Below are 11,148 nucleotides of genomic sequence, written 5' to 3'. Positions count from 1 at the left end.
GCATGTAACTTTTGACTCCCCCCAAAATTAACTACTAATAGCCTACTATTGACCAAAAGCCTTACCAATAACCTAGTTGATTAGCACATACTTTGTGTGTTACAGGTATTATATACTGTGTTCTTACAATCAAGTAAGCTAGAGAAAGAAAATGTTAAGAAGTCATAAGAGAAAGTATAGTTATAGTACTGTACATGTTTGTTGAAAAAAATCCACATATAAGTGGACCCCCACAATTCAAACCCATGTTGTTCAAGAGCCAACTGTATATAAACATAATGTAAATATTTTAATATTTATATATAAATATAAGAAGTACATATAAATTATATAATTATGCCTGGCAATATTTTCCATTCTATAAATATGATTGACATAATGGACAGTGTTGTTTTTTTTTACTAAAGTATAGTTGGCATACAATGTTGTATTAGTTTTGGGTATATGAAATAGTGATCTGATAATTTTATACATTATACAGTGCTCATTATGATAAGTATAGTTACCATCTATTACCATACCAGGTTATTACAATATTATTGACTATATTCCCTATGCTGTACTTCTCATACCTGCAACTTCTTTGCTTTATACCTAGAAGGGGTTTTTTTTGTTTTTTTTTTTTAAAGATTTATTTATTTGAGACAGAGAGAATGAGATACAGAGAGCACGAGAGGGAGGAGGGTCAGAGGGAGAAGCAGACTCCCTGCCGAGCAGGGAGCCCGACGCGGGACTCGATCCCGGGACTCCAGGACCATGACCTGAGCTGAAGGCAGTCGCTTAACCAACTGAGCCACCCAGGCACCCTATAACTAGAAGTTTGTACTTCTTAATCACCTTCACCTATTTTGCCCATTCCCTAATCTGGCAACCACGAGTCTGTTCTCTGTATATGAACATGAGTCTTTTGGTTTTGTTTGTTCATTTGTTTTTTATATTCTGCATATAAGAGAAATCACACAGCATTTGTCTTTCTCTGTCTGACTGATTTCACTAAGCATAATACCCTCTAGGTCTATCCAGGTTGTCACAAATGGCAAAATTTCATTCATTTTTATGGCTGAGTAATACTCCATTTTGTATATATACCACATCTTTACCAATTCAAGCTTTAAGTTACTTTCATACCTTGGCTATTGTAAATAATGCTTCAGTGAACAAAGGAGCACATACATCCTTTCAAATTAGTATTTTCCTTTTCTTTGGGTAAATACCCAGAAGTGAAATTGCTGGATTATATATGGTAATTCTATTTTTAATTTTTTGAGAAATCTCCATACTCTTTTCCATAGTTGCTGCACCAATTTACAGTCCCACCAAGAATGTACGAGAGTTTCCTTCTCCCTACATCCTCACCAACACTTGTTATTTCTAGTCTTTTTGATACTAGCAATTTCTGACAGGTGTAAGGTGATCTCTCATTGTGGTCTTGATTTGCATTTCACTAATGATTAGTGATGTTGAGCATCTATTCATGTGTCTTTTGGCCATCTGGATGTCTTTTTTCGAAAGGTGTTTATTCAGGTCTTCTGCCCATTTTTAATCAGATTGGTTTTTTTGGTGTTGGCTTGTATGAGTTTTTTATATATTCTGGAATTTAACCCCTAATCAAATATATCAGTTACAAATATCTTCTCCCATTCAGCAGGTTGTCTTTTTGTTTTGTTGATCGTTTCTTTCACTGTGCAAAAGAATTTTAGTTTGACGGAGTTCCAATAGTTTATTTTTGCTTTTGTTTCCCTTGCCTCAGGAAACATTCAGAAAAATGTTGCTAAGGTCAGTTTCCAAGAGATTACTGCCTATGTTTGTTTTTGTTTTTGTTTAGGAGTTTTATGGTTTCAGGTCACACATTTAAGTCTTTAATCCATTTTGAGTTTTTTTCTGTATGGGGTAAGTTGTTCAGTTTCATTCTTTTGCATACAGCAATCCAGTTTTCTCAACATCATTTACTGAAGAGACTATCTTTTCTCCATTGTATATTTTTGCCTTTTTTGTCTGAGATTACTTGACCATATAAGTGTGGGTTTATTTCTGGGCTCTCTATTCTGTTCTATTGATCTATGTGTCTATTTTTGTGTCAGTACCATACTGTTTTGATTACTATAACTTTGTGGTATAGTTTGAAATCCAGGATTATAATACCTCCAGCTTTATTTTTCTTTCTCAAGATTGCTTTGGCTATTGGAGGTCTTTTTGGTTGCCATCAAATTTTAGAATTATTTGTTCTTTTCTGTGAAAGATACTACTGGTATTTTGATAGGGATTGCATTGAATCTGTAAATTTTGGGGGGCAGTATGGACATTTAGCAATATTCTTCCATCCATGAGCATGGTATATATTTTGTGCCATCTTCAACTTCTTCCATCAATGTCTTATAATTTTTAGAGTATAGCTATTTTACCTCATTGGGTTAATTTATTCCTAGGTATTTTATTCTTTTTGATGCAATTGTAAATGGAATTATTGTCTTAATTTCTCTTTCTGCTTCTGTTATTAGTATATAGAAACATAACAGACTTCTGTATATTAATTTTACATCCTGTGACTTTACTGAATTCATTTATTCTATTAGTGTTCTGGTAGAGTTTTTAGGGTTTTCTTTATGTTGTATCATGTCATTTGCAAATGGTGACAGTTGAATTTCTTCCTTACCAATTTGGACTCCTTTTATTTCTTCTCTGATTGCTGTGGCTAGGACTTCTAATTCTATGCTGAATAAAAGTGGCAAGGGTGGGCACCTTTGTCTTGTTCCTGATCATAAAGGAAAAGCTCTCCATTTTTTATCATTGAGTATCAGGTTAGCTGTGGGTTTGTCATGTATGGCCTTTATTATGTTGAGGTATGTTCCCGCTAAACCCACGTTGTTGAGAGTTTTTATTATAAATGGATGTTGAATTTTGACATATGCTTTTTCCTGCATCTATTGAGATGACCATATGATTTTTATCCTTCATTTTGTTAATATGGTGTATGGTGTTGATTTTGCATATATTGAAGCACACTTGTATCCCTGGAATAAATCCCACTTGATTGTGGTGAAAGATCCTTTTAATGTATTGTTGAGTTCAGTTTGCTAATATTTGGTTGAGGATTTTTGTATCCATGTTCATCAAGGTTATTGGCCTGTATTTTTTTTTTTTTTTTGGTAGTGTCTTTGTCTAGCTTTAGTACCAATGTAATGCTGGCCTCATAGGATGAAATTCAAAAGTTTGCCTTCCTCTATTTTTTTGCAATAGTTTGAGAAGAATAAGTATTAACTCTTAAATGTTTGTTAGAATTCCCCTGTGAAATCATCTGGTCCTGGACTTTGGTTTGTGGGGAGTTGTTTTTTTTGTTTTTGTTTTGTTTATCAATTCAGTTTTGTTACTAGTAATTAGTATATTCCAATTGTCTATTTCTTCCTGATTCAGTCTTAGAAGATTGTATGTTTCTAGGAATGTATCCATTTATTCTAGGTTGTCCAATTTGTTAACATATAATTTTTTTTTGTAGTAGTCTCTTCTAATCCTTTGTATTTCTGTGTTGTCAGTAGTTACTACTTTTTCATTTTGGATTGTATTTAAGTTCTCTCTCCTTTTTTCTTACTAGTCTGGCAAAACGTTTATCAATGTTATCTTTTCAAAGAACCAGCTCTTGGTTTCCTTGGCTTTTTTTTTTTTTTTTTTAACTCTATTTCATTTAATTCCACTCTCATCTCTATCATTTCCTTCTTTCTTACTTTGGGATTTCATTCTTTTTCCAGTTCCTTTAGGTGTAGGGTTGAACTGTTTATTTGACTTCATGTTTTTGGTTCTTGACTTAGGCCTATATCACTATAAATTTCCCTCCTTCATTGAATGCTTTTGTTCCAAAAATTTTGGACTGTTGTGTCTTCATTTCTATTAGTCTCCATGTATTTTTTTTTTATTTCCTCTGACTTCTTCATTGATGCAATGGTTGTTTAGTAGCATGTTGTTTAGTCTCCAAGTGTTTGTGTTTTTTTACCAGCTTCTTCTACCATTGATACCTAGTTTCATACTGTCTTGGTCAGAAAAAATGCTTGATATGATTTCAATCTTAAATTTATTGAGCCTGGTTTGGAGTTTAACATGAGCTGTCTGAATAATGTTACATGTGTATTTAAAGTATGTGTGTCCTACAGCTCTTGGATGGAATGTTTTATATATATCTGTAAATCCACCTAGTCCAATGTGCCATTCAAATCACTGTTTCCTTACTGATTTTTTTGTCTGGATGATGTATCCATTGATGTAAGTGGGGTGTTAAAGTCCCCTATTTTATTACTGTCAAATTCTCCCCTTATGTCTGTTTAATATTTACCTTATATATTTAAGTGCTTCTATGTTAGGTGCATAAATATTTACAATTGTTATCTCCTCTTGTTAGAGTGATCCTTTATCATTATATAATGCTCTTCTCTGTCTCTTGTTAGAGTCTTTGTTTTAAAGTCTGTTTTGTCTATGCCAGACTTTTTTTTTTTCTTTTCCATTTGCATGCAATAACTTTTTCCATTCCTTCACTTTCAATCTGTATGTGTCTTTAGGTCTAAAATGAGTCTCTTGTAGGCAGCAAATAGATACATCTTGCTTTTTTAATCCAGTCATTCACCCTATGTCTTTTCTTTGGGTTTTTTTTTTCTTTTTTAAGATTTTATTTATTTATTTGAGAGAGAGTGAGAGTGAGAGATCACAGATGGAGAAGAAGAAGGAGAAGCAGACTCATTGCTGAGCAGAGAGCCTGATGCAGGGCTTGATCCCAGGACCCTGAGATCATGACCTGAGCCAAAGGCAGACGTTTAACCAACTGAGCCACCCACCCAACCCATGTCTTTTGACTGAAGTATTTAGATCACTTACATTTGTTTTTTTTTAATATTTTATTTATTTATTTGACAGAGAGAGACAGCAAGAGAGGGAGCACAAGCAGGGAGAGTGGGAGAGGGAGAAGTAGGCTCCCTGCAGAGCAGGGAGCCCTAAATGGGGCTCGATCCCAGGACCCTGGGATCATGACCTGAGCCAAAGGCAGATGCTTAACGACTGAGCCACCCAGGTGCCCCAGATCACTTACATTTCTAATAATTATGGATGGCACACCTGGGTGGCTCAGTCAGTTAAGTGTCTTACTCCTGATTTTGGCTCAGATCATGATATCAGGGTCGTGAGACTGAGCCCCACCTCGGCCTCCATGCTGAGTGTGGAGTCTGCTTAAGAATCTCTCTCTCCCTGTCTCTTTGCCCCTCCCTCACTTGCATGCTCTCTCAATTTCTCTCTCTCTCTCTCTCCAAAAAAAAAAATAATAATAATAATAAAATAAAATAATTATGGATAGACATGTATTTATTGCCATTTTGTTGCTCAGTTTCTGGTTGTATATGTAACTCTTATATGTTCCTTCTTTTCTCCCTTGTGATTGAGGTCTTTAACATCTGGATTCCTTTCTCTTTATTTTTTATATATCTATTATAGATTTTTGGTTTGTGCTCACCATGAGGATCATATATAACATCCTAAGTACGATGCAGTCTATATGAAGTTGATGGTCACTAAGTTCACAAACATTCTAAAAGCACTACATTTTTTACTCCTCCCATACACACATTTTATGTATATGATATCTTATCTTACATTGCTTATTTTGTGCATCCCTTAACCCATTTTTTAGATATATTTGATCTTACCACTTTATCTTTGAACCTCCATACTAGCTTTCTAAGTTATTGATGAACTAATTTTCTATATATTTGCTTTTACCAGTAAAGTTTTTTCTTTTCATAATTTTCTTCTTGTTATGGCCTTTTCTTTTCCTCTTCAAGTTCTTTTAACATTTCTTGTAGGGCCTGTTTAGTGGTAATGAACTTTAACTTTTGTTTGTCTGGGAAACTCTTTATCTCTCCTTTTAATTATAAATGATAAAACTTGGCCATGTGTAGAGCATCCCGGGGTATAGATTTTTTTCACTTTCCGCACTTTGAATATATCATTCCACTTCTTTCTTAACTGTACAGTATCTGCTAAAAAATCAACTGATCACCTTATGGGGTTTTTGTTGTTGTTGTTGTTCCCCTTGTACAGAACCAGTTGCTTTTCTCTTACTGCTCTTGAGATTCTCTTTTTCTTTAAACTTTGGCATTTTAACTCTTACATGTCTTTGTTTGGGTGTCCTTGTGTTCATCTTGTTTGGGGTCTCTATGATTCCTGGATTTGGATGTCTGCTTTCTTCCCCAGGTTAGGGAAGTTTTCAGCTATTATTCAAGTAAGTTTTCTGCCCCTTTTTCTCTTCTCCTTCTGGGGCCCCTTTAATGCAAATGTTAGTATGCTTGATGTTGTCTCAGAAGTCCCTTTAACCTATCCTCTTTTATTTTCTTTTTAATTTTTTTTTCTTTTTGCTGTTCAGCTTGGGTGCTTTCCATTACCCTGTCTTTGATCTAGTCTTCAAAATCCTCTAACATGCTGCTGATTCCCTCTAGTACATTTTTTGTTTCAGTTATTTTTCAACTCTGATTGGTTTGTTTATATAATATAAATATTGTTTATATTTTCTATCTCTTAAAGTTCTCACTGCATTCATCTACTCTTCTCTCAAGTCTGGTGAGCATCTTTATATGGCCATTATGTTTAACTCATACAGATTACTTAATTCCATTTTGTTTAGTTCTTTTTCTAAAGTTTTGTCTTTTTCTTCCATTGGCACATATTCCTCTAGCTCCTCATTGTTGTGACATTCTGTGTTTGTTTCTATGAATTAAGTGAAACAGCTACCTCTCCCAGTCTTGAAGGAATAACCTTGTCTAGGAATATCCCCTGTGTAGACCAGACGTGCTTGGCAGCTTTGACTAGCTTACTGGAGCTGTAGTGGGTGTAAGTTGTGGGTTCTGGGACACTTTGTACTTGGGCTGTCTTGGTGGGATGGCTGGAGCTGTAGTGAGTTCATTCTGGGGGATACCTATTGTGTGTCTTGCTGGGACCACCTTGGTCAGATGACTGGAGTTCCAGTGGTCATCGGTAGGTGGCCATTTTGGGGGACAGCTGGGGCTGTTGTGGGCTAGGGGCCCAAGACTCCCTGAGGCAGCAGGCTGGCTAGAGCACCCAGATCTTGCTCCTGTCTGTGCTGTCAAGGTTGTGGGGAGCATACACAATGGCACTTATCAGCACCTCCGACCATTTGGTAGATGCTATAGAGTTAGTTCACTTATAGTAGAGTTGCCCTTTAAACTGTGTCTTCTTATGAATAAACATTTTAAATGGTGGATGCTTTTCTTATTTTAATTCCAGTGTAGTTAACATACAGTGTTATATTAGTTTCAGGTGTACAATATAGCGATTCAACAATTCCATATATTAAATGGCCAATGCTTTTTATCACTAACAAATTGTTTTCAGATCTACTAGGAGAAGACAAAAATGAAAGATACTAAGATACTAAGATCCATTGCTCTGAAAGCAGTAATTGGAGATGCATATGCAGCACCGATGAATGAAGAGTAATAAGCCAATAGTCAAACATAATTCAATTTTCACAGAACTTTCTAGTTTAGTATTATTGGTCCATAGTTTGATATTATTTAGTCATGGGTAATATTGTTCTTCTATTACAGTTTATAACTGTGTTTCTCAAACTTGAGTAATGAACAGACCTCTTTTAAAAATAAGACTCCTTACACGTATAAAATTGTTAAATCACTATATTGTACACCTGAAACTAATATAACACTGCATGTTAACTAACTGGAATTAAAATTAAAACTTTAAAAAATAAATATAATGAATTTAAAAATTAAAATAAGACTCCTTCAGACTCAAACTTGCCTTAATTTGTGTTTACTATGCTATTATTTAAATATGTATAAACTTAAAACAAATTACAAATATCTTATACTTACGGGCCTCATATAATTTTTTTGGCCTTCATATAATTTTAAATCCAAAATAAACTTACAAATTAAAATAAAACCAGAAAAATGAATAAAACTCATATTAACATGATTAATTATCCCTTTTGCTGAAACCAAATTGCCATTTGCAATGAGATGGTGGTTCCCACATCTAAGATGGGCTCTTTTGGTTTCCTGTGCCCCTACCATCTAAATGTGTCTTCCCTCAGATGTGTTTTCCCACTACGTTTCTCTGGCCAGACATTATTCTCCTTACAAGCTCAGAATGACTCATTTGGCCTTTACTTGGCACAAATATGTTATTTATTAATTTAATCACTACTCTCATTAATTAGCCCATGATAATTAGAGTAACTCAATGTTATTTTACACCTACCCAACAGTAAATATTGCCTTGAAATTATTAGACAATATTCTGTTATAGTCATGTAGTGATTCATAATACACTTATGTAAAAATTAGAGAAGATTATCATCAAATAGAAACCATCAAATTTGATCCAAGGACCCACCTTCCTCAAGAATATAGGGTTCAAAACCCAATTTAACAAATGCTATCCCAAGAAATTTCCCCCCTTGTGAGTTTGTTTGAATCCCATTCACAATAGTACAAGGGACCTCAAAGGTTCTAAGTTAGCATGTTCAAAAGCAGTGATAAATGTCAGCATCCTCAATATGAGCCTATTTCTTCCATTAACTATAGTTTTCCTCTCTCCCCTCTTTTCCTCCACTTCCTAACTCATCCTTCCTTCTTTATTTACCCACTTGTTAATCTACTCTCTTCCACCTTTCCTATCCTATTTTTGGACATTTTACAACATTGCATTTTACTTCCAAATTACTTCAGATGTTCCCTTTACCTTTGGTTTTATAAGGATTGGTAGCCACAAACAGGGAAAAAAAAGTTTTTCCATCCCTGGTGGCATGGTGAGATGCACAGCTCTGACATGAAGATTAGGTGATTTATGCTCTGTCCTCAGCTTCCCAATTTCAACAAATGCTTCTCTGAGAAGACTAGCTTGTTTTAATTATACACAAAATAAGAACAGATACTCTTTCTTCTGTCTTGTACATGCAGCAAAGTTTAGAGGAAATGACTGAAATCTCCATTTACATGTTACTGAACATCCGTATCTTGTTGAAGACTAAATATTTCCACTTAAGATAAGCTTGCCTCTTTAATGCCAGCAACTCTTTCTGAACTTCCACAGGTCATCTAGGCTCAACAGCAGACAAAACAAAGCTCTCTCAGAGAAAGGTCTGTAAATTCCCAGAAACAGCCTTCCTTTCTCTACAAACCACAAAGAAATGGGAGAGGCCAAGGTATTCTGGTCTCCAGATAACATTTCTCCCTTCAGAGGAATAAATGTTTATCTGCTTGAGCTGACCAGTGGGCAGCATACTAAAACTAAGTGTGACTATAATGAAAAGGAGTTGATTGTCCTATGACTCAGGGTATCTAGAGGCGATTCCTAAAATATTTTGATTACCAACCATTTCATTGGAAATGAAAAACTTCCTAAGCAGCAGATTTCTTTGAATGATGATTCTGGTAGGGGTGTGTGTGTGTGTGTGTGTGTGTGTGTGTGTGTGTGGTGTGTGTCTTTGTGTGTGTTGATAAGACTTGGATGAAATACCACCACTTCGAAAAGGTTCCTTTGATCTTTCTTGTCAAAATTCATTTTCTTTTTATTTCCATAAATGTACCTCTATTGAATATTTGTCATTCTAATTCATATTGTGATTAGTTGATTAAAATTATTTTATTGCGAGCCTCTTAAAAGCAGCAGTTAACTTTAATCATATTCCTCAAGTTCTGTGCTGGTGCCTACAAGAAGGTATTTGAGGCTGACTGGACTAAAAACCTGTTAAGTTGTTGCTCTGGTCATAAACAATTACAAGATTAGCAAGTCTGGGGGTTGGGGGGATGGGTTAGCCTGGTGATGGGTATTAAAGAGGGCACGTATTGAATGGACCACTGGGTGGCAAACAACGAATCATGGAATACTACATCAAAACTAATGATGTAATGTATGGTGATTAACATAACATAATAAAATAAAAAAATAATAAAATATTTAGAGACCTTTTGCAAAAAAAAAACGAGGTTAGCAAGTCTGTCACCTGGTCTTTAAAACTAGCTCTGACTGCTGAGAAGTTAGGCTTCACGAGATAATAAATGCTGTGTATTATTATTTTACATACCTACCACCTAAAGTTTAAGGACATCTTTGGAAATACTGTATCCATGATATATGTGAAATGACTTTGAAAACCATAAAACTTTATAAAAATGCTAATGGTTTCTGTTAGATTCTGAGATAAAACAAGGGTATAGCATTTCTGTAGCCAGGTAGCCTAGTAATGTAGTTTTTGTTAAAAGAGGTTTTTTAAGGGGCGCCTGGGTGGCTCAGTCGTTGGGCGTCTGCCTTCGGCTCAGGTCATGATCCCAGGGTCCTGGGATCGAGCCCCGCATAGGGCTCCCTGCTCCGCGGGAAGCCTGCTTCTCCCTCTCTCGCTCCCCCTGCTTGTGTCCCCTCTCCTGCTGTGTCTCTCTCTGTCAAAAAAAAACAAACAAACAAAAACCTGATTACATTCACAACAATCTACTACTCTAAAACATGATTTGAAATTTAAAATTCAGAGGATTCCTTTGAAATAAACAAAGGAAGTTCAGAAAGACCAAGATTGCAGGAAACTTAACCCCACACTGCTACAGTCAGAAAATCATAAATACTGGCCTGTGGCCCTTGGGTGTGCTACTGTTATTGAATAGCTAATATTTGAGGGACTTAAAACATCACCCAACTGTGTAAATATTGAACAAAAAGAAGCCTAGAATTATGCAATACTTTCAAAGCAAAAATAGAGGAAAAACTTGTAAAAGATATCAGGAGCTCAGATATATTCCAATGAGTCGTAGTTAACCCATTTTTCAAATTCTTTTTATCGGAAATTTTAAGTGGGACAGTGATAGATATTTTCTAACCCTAATTTAAGAAATAAAGCAAGGCAACAGTCAGAAGCTCTCCCTAAAATTGGCACTCAAGGGGGGAAAAACTTCACATTGGGCCTGAGAAAATGTCTGATCAAAGACAATGACACATGCAGGAAAAAGAGAAATACTATGAACTTTAATTTTAAGGAATAATATCTGTGATCACACTTTTAGTCTTTCATTATAAATTTTATGGAATAACATTTGAAATGTGTTACACAGTCTTCATGTTTTAAAGTCAGCTATAAATATAATTCTC

The sequence above is a fragment of the Leptonychotes weddellii genome, chromosome 4 (genome assembly GCF_054177405.1).
Source record: "Leptonychotes weddellii isolate Sample4059 chromosome 4, ASM5417740v2, whole genome shotgun sequence".
Classification (NCBI taxonomy): domain Eukaryota; kingdom Metazoa; phylum Chordata; class Mammalia; order Carnivora; family Phocidae; genus Leptonychotes; species Leptonychotes weddellii.
Note: the sequence above shows the minus strand (reverse complement) of the source record.